Source organism: Morone saxatilis, unplaced genomic scaffold, assembly GCF_004916995.1.
Source record: "Morone saxatilis isolate NCDOM2014 unplaced genomic scaffold, NCSU_SB_2.0 Contig21, whole genome shotgun sequence".
Taxonomy (NCBI): Eukaryota; Metazoa; Chordata; class Actinopteri; family Moronidae; genus Morone; species Morone saxatilis.
In genome coordinates, this window is record NW_023339774.1 from 3283798 (window position 1) to 3290654 (window position 6857).

At 37.2% G+C, this 6857-nt stretch overlaps 1 protein-coding gene across 1 annotated transcript in view; it reads left to right on the top strand.

Annotated features, from left to right (window-relative positions):
- Positions 1-6857, top strand: part of LOC118332833 (transcription factor 4) — a 36736-nt gene that overhangs the window by 6893 nt on the left and 22986 nt on the right. The gene's annotated exons all lie outside the window — the stretch shown is intronic.

The window sequence follows — 6857 nt, forward strand, 5'->3', positions numbered from 1 at the left end:
TCTCTCTCTCTCTCTCCCCATCCCCCCTGTGTCTCTCCCTCCTAGAGGTTTCCTTCTTGCTTGTGTATTTTTGTTGCATTTTTCTGCTTCCTCAATCTCGCACAATGAATGAAATGTAATGTGAACGCTGTCAGTCACAGTCCTGAACCCACCAACAAATGATGCTCAGCTCTGCAGCGCTCTAGGTTTTTAGCCTCTTTCAGCTCAGTTTTAGCTTTATAACACGTTTACTGTATGGGCCAGATCTCGTTAATGTTGTTTCCATCAGCAACAGGCAGACAAACACTACCTGCCCAGCACCAGAGAGCAGTTAGATACTAGCTGTTGAAGAACGTGGAACATCTAGCAGCTACAGAGACCAACTTTTTTTGGGGAGTCAGCTGCAGCTATAGTTGGATACAGAGTGATTTGAACATCCCACTGAAGGAAATATTAGGTTTAGGGGATCTAAATAATGTCAATAAGTTATTTGAAGCTTAAGAAAACAACTGCTTACTTTGCTGTTGATAAAAGTTCTAGCAGAACCCATTTCCGCTTTTAAACTGTGTACATAAAGAAATTCCTGTTTGGTTTTATCAGTAAATTAAAGTTGTGGGACGCATTGCCAAGAGTTGACAAAAGTGGAAAGAAGGGAACAGAGAACAGGGTGGTAAAGAAAATGCTCACATTTTAAGGGAAATGCTGGCAAACTACTTTTCAGTTTCATCTGGAGGTGCTTTTAAACACTTTTCTGCTCTTTGGGCGTCCCCAGAGGCAAATTTGGCGTTTGGCTTTATGAAGTGACGTGCGGTTCAGCCCAAGAAAACTTCAAAAAGTTAACTTCTTCTTTAGGGTAATATTTTTACAAACTCCTTTTCAGTTTAATCTTGAAATGATTCCAAATACATTTCTGACTTGTTTTTATACATATGCAAGCAGTGGAAAGGGAGAATAAAGTGAAGTGAAGGATATGTGCTGAAAAACACTGTTTACTTATGGACTCTGTAAAAATACACACACACACAGAAGCTCATAAATTGCTCCTTGTGTTGTCATTAGGACCCGTGTGTGTGTTTATTCAGCCTCTGGATTATTGGCTGATAGAAAAACAGACTCATTAAGACTGAAAACACAGCAGCTTTATAATAGGGTTTTCCATGGGCCCGGGTTGGTCCCCTTTAACCGTGCCGTGCCAAGCCAAACCCTGATGACATGCACCACTAGAGCCTTGCAGCAGGGGATAGCTGCGCTGCTGTGGTCCTGCTTGGTAGGAGGGCCAACCTGTGATGGTCTCTTTCTCTTAGCTGGGTCCTTGGCAGCTAAACCAATGTGCGTCTGTGTTGGAAAGAAAGCATGTCAGCCTTATTTTTATTGTTTAACGATCACTTTCAGCCCTATTGGGCTAAGTTACTGCTGATGCAAACTGAACCTTTCCTGCTGAATCTTGCCCTCGGTGGGGTGCTTTTATTGTAAAGAAGATGTTATGGGAAATGCAAAAGTTAGCGGATCGTCATTATTTGTGCTATGCTTCAATGAAACAGGCCTAATCAACTAGATATGGACATGCATTATTTAGTTAGCGGATCAGTTTTAAATATTGCAGGGAGGGATAGAAACGGCCACTGTGAGCTGAAAAGGTCTACAGGCGACCAGCTTTTACTGTGGTTTGTGACCTCCATCACGTCAGCGAGGTAAACTACTTTACCTTGTGAAAAAACACTCACACTGTTCATGGCATAGCTCTGCACAACTAACCCCCCAGCTATGAAGAAACCCTATAACAACACACACAAACACACTCACTGCCTTGTAAATGAGTGTATGAGCTGGTTAATGTAACATTGGGGGACCCAATTCTGATAACCCACTCACATTGTGGGGACTCAGCTCTGTAGAGTAGTTTTAAAGTGGAGGAGCTGGAGAAAGTATTTATCCTCATTTAAATACTCATTTAAAAGTATCTTTTAAAGATCCAGTGTGAACATTGAAGAGATCTATTGGTAGAAATCAAATATAATTTCCATAGGTATGTTTTTTATTTGTGTATAATCACCTGAATATAGGAATCAAAAAAAAAAATAACAAAATCTTCAAAATCATCAAATGTCTGATTACAAGAAAAAGTAAACAAGATCATGCATCTGACATTTAGTGCCCATTTTAAATACTTTGCAGTATTTTAATACTCAATGTTATGGACACATTTCAATTAGTATTAAATTGAGTGTATAATGTGTGTAGCAAGTGTGTACAAACGTGTGTGTGTGTACAGTGTAAACAAGACGTTTGAACCCAGAGAAGGGAAAGAGACTGAACTGAAAAAAGAAATGAGTGGGAAATAGTGAGAGGAAGGAGTGATGTCATGTCTAAAAATGAAGCTATTGTGTTTGAACTGTTTCGCTCTCCCTCTCTCTCCTTCTAGCTTTCTATGTCACTCTCCCAGTCTCTCTTTTACTCCTCTTCCTGTCTTTTTTGTCATTATCATCCTACCACCTCTTTCACGAGGTTAGTATTTCCTTCTCTTTCCTCCCTTTTTTGGTCATTATTATCTTTCTTTCTTTTCTTTTTCAAGTTTCCTTTCCCTAACTTTCCTGCACTTCCTTAACAGTTATTTTCTTTCTTTCTATATGTTCTTTTCTATAATTATTTCTATTTTACTCCATGTAAACACACACATTTCATTACAAATGACTTTATTACATATTTTCTGTCACTTTTGTTTTCATCTTCCTGTCATGATGTCTCTCTCTCTCTCTCTCTCTCTCTCTCCCCCCTTTTCTCTCTCTCTCTCCCCTTTTCTCTCTCTGTCTCTCTTTCTCTCTCTCTCTGGTTGTCCCTCTGTCTCTCTCTTTCACACACACACACACACACAGCTGTATGTAGTTTGGCAATGTTAGGCAGAGTCGCCTGCAGGCTGAGGTCATAACTCTGGGAAAACAGGTGGTAGACTGATGCAGGAGAGAGAGCGGGGCGAGAGACATATACACAGACATGAATGCATTATACACACTCAAATACATAAATGCGTTCATGCGGAAGTAGATAAACACACATGTTCCAGCATTTACTAAAAAATTCAATTTGGTTTATATTTCCTTTATGCTCAAATCATTACTCAGTTATTATATAACTTTTGTTTATAAAATTCAAACCACATCACCATAGAAATACACAAAATATTCCCCTAAACAGCAAAGAGAAAGCAAAAGATAAAAATTTGTTGCTTGTTGTTTACTGATCTAGGCCTATGATGATGCGTTTGAGTCATGCTAGTTTCTTCTACTGCATCTCAGCTTAGTTTTCAGGGTGGCTCTAAAAGGAGGGGAAAGGTTAAAGGAGAGGCTCTCTCTCTCTCTCTCTCTCTCTCTCTCTCTCTCCATTAGGCAGTGCTACAGTAAGTGAAATGGATCATAATCTCCATCACTTTGCTGAAAAACACACTAATGTCTTTTAATTCTCTGCATCTATTCTCAGTTACCAAATTTACTCCTTATAAGCTGATGGAAATCTACTGTCGCTCCAGTTCTTTAAAAATAATGATGATGATGATGATAATGATGATGATGATGACAACAACAATAATAATAATAATAATCTTGGAAAACCTTCCCAAGATTGAAAGCTGTTATATATGTTCAGCTATATCATATATATGGCTAATGCAGGGGTGTCCACATACTTCTGGCCATGCAGCATAATACCTGATAGAAACAGGTGGGAAATGGAGAGCAGGCTGAAATGAAATGTGGCTTTTCATTTCTCAAATCCATTTAATTTATTTGTTGTACGGTATGCAGTGTGGTATAGGTTTTCGTATTCACATTTTGTTTTAATTAAATTGTTGTGCTGCTAATTTAAGCAATGATGTAATGCAAAACAAAACAATGTAAAAACTCTGACCTTCAGCTGGTGATCAGTGTGAAGTAAACAACCACAAATATCAAGAAAAAAACAACAGGGCCTTCAGAAAAGTTTTTTAATCTTTAAAAACCTTTGCATATACATTCATTTGATGAATGCGGGCTATTGTGTTTCTCCTCAACTTATATGTTCCTGAGAGAATAAATTACAGCACTGTATGTTAATATACATCGCTACAGTATGGTAATGTTGTTTCAGTGCGGTCCACCTTCACTGTTAGTATTCAAAAGCTGTGTGATTATGGATATTTATGAGGGAAAGAGGTTATGATCATTGGACATTTGTGCAGCCTCGTGTACATGAAGATAATTAGATAGATAAATTAGATAGATAGATTGTTAGGCAACATGGTTTTGAGTCTCAGGTTGAATGACGAAAATGCAAAAAATCTTTCTAAACCCTGTTTGTACAGAGGACTAACTATGACAAAAAACAAATAAATGAATCCACCTCATGCTGCTACCAAACAATATGATTGTATAATATATAGTTAGTTAGTTAATTAAATTAATAAAAAAAAGAATGTGCCATTGCCTTAATACAATGCAAAAATAAAATATAACATATTTCAGCATGCACAAATATTCAAAAAATCCACATATAATATAAATTATTTAAAAACACTCACAAGTGAATCTAAAGGCTCACTGACTAGCTGGAATGCCACTATGTATTCTTCTTGAGAAGATGAAAGCTAGGCTAGTAAGTAAACTTTAAATTAAGATTTTTGTTTTCTCCAGTATGAAACTGCACTCAACTGTTAAAGAATATGCAACAGTGCATATGTATAGAAATATAAACATTACAAACCCCTGTAACCATATAAAATGTAAAACTAAACCCAAACAGTTATCATAAATTTAAACATAAAAGTGTTAATATGATGTACATGAATATAAATTATTGAATTTTATGCTGGGCAAATAAGTATTTAAATGCCATATTTGTTTGTGTATATGTGGTCTAAAACATACTAATTTATCATTCTGTTTTAAAATGTATCAAATTTATCAAAGTGTAAAGTATACAAAACTTTTTCATTCAGCATTAACAGATCATCCAGCAGCTCAGAAATGTTTTACCTCACAACGCCATTTTTCCAAATTACATACAGTATTTCCCAGTGCCTCATTCTTTCTCTTCCCTCCATTTTTTCCTCCGTTTCATTTTTTATAGACATTTTAGTCGACAGAAGAGTCTGTCGTCCTTCACTCTGTTCATTACACAGGGGGGAAAAAATACATACGTATCACGCCACTGGAAAATGTTGCTGTACTTTTCCTCCCATGGACGTCCAACCTCAACACTGGCCCCTGTGTGTGTGTGTGTGTGAGTGTGTGTCTGTGTGTGTGTGTGTTGATGTTGCTACAGCAGGTGCTTTCTGTCAAGTGCTCAGTTTGCACAGAGGAAAGGCTGTACAGTGTGAAGAATGTTCCACCCTGTGTGCGTGTGGGTGTGTGTTAAGGGTAGACCAATGTAGACTCCATTTTGTTTACAGTATCCAATGTGCTGTATATCACATCTGCACTGCATTCACAAAATAAAATATAAATATAGCTTTGGTATATCCTAGTTAGTGATTTAGCATCTCCGAATAAAGATCACAGTTACTAGACCTGTATATTGTAAATATACAGTATATTGTTATTAGTATGAAATCCATAAGTTATATCCACATTTTGAAGGAAAATGTAATCTTTAAAATGTTTAAGAAGTGTCAACTGTCACTGTCAGGAAACAGTTCTCTAACAAACGTAAAATATCACTGTTAAATAGTGCAAAAAAAATCAAAAATTACATTGATGATCAACAACATTTCATTGAATTTTGCTGTGAATATCCCTGCTCCCCAGAGGATCATTTCTAATGATGTTGCTAAACCCCTGACCTTCCTTCTAGCACCACCCTCAGGAAAACATTTCCCATGAATGCACAGGAAATTACAAGATCTAAAGGTCATATTTTCATATTTCACATTGCTGCTCCCCCTGAGGATGAACCCTTTAGATTGTAGTGACCTTTCTACTCGTGTCACCGCCAGGACAAACCTTACATTGAAGGAGATTTTTCTTAACGTAGCAAGTAGCTTTGTGCTAAATCAGCTCTCTAGAGTTATAAAATCAGCTCTGTGGTGTCTTTGTGTCTGGTAAAATTCCAAACTGGACTTCCCACTTTATATTGCACCACCCTTTCGTCTCGTGCTCCTCTGCAGAGGTGTTAAATGGTACTGCGACAATAATTGAAAACGACAAACAAAAATTGCAGAAATCCTTCTAATACGGGTTGAAATATTACAATTTATAGAGTTAGTGAATTGGCCGAGTTTATTCTTCTCTCAGACAGACTTGTCCTTACTGTTTATAACTGCATGACGAAACTGTGCGTGTGCAGAGAGAGAGAGACTTAAAGAAAGCGTGTGTGGCATCTCTTGACCCAGAAATTCCCTTCTTTCTCTTCTTCTTCTTCCTGTGTAATCAGCGCACTCTCTTTCTCACACACTTTAAATGAACACACTTCCCACTGATCAACAACATTGCAGATGACAGCTACTCAGCACCTCCTCCTCTATCTCTGGCTCCGGCTCCTTCTGTTTTTTATTTCCATCTGCTTCATTGGAATGACATTTAGATAGAATCTATGAATGAATGTTTTAAGTGACCATTAAAACTCATACTCTCATATACCCAGGCACCAAACCTCAATATTTTACGGTATCAACAGAAATCTATCTAAATGTATCTGGTACTGAAAATTGTCAAGTATGAATTTCTGATCAAATTCATAGTCTAGTTTTAGCTTGAAAAGATATTTTCTGATTTAAATTTTCTAACCTTGAACTAGATTTTATTTAGGCAGAGTTCTTAAACTGCCACTGATGCACACTTAGGACAAAAAGCACTTTTCTCCCAAAACGAATGAATTGAGAAAGGTTCTAAAATAAAGATAAGCCTTGCTGC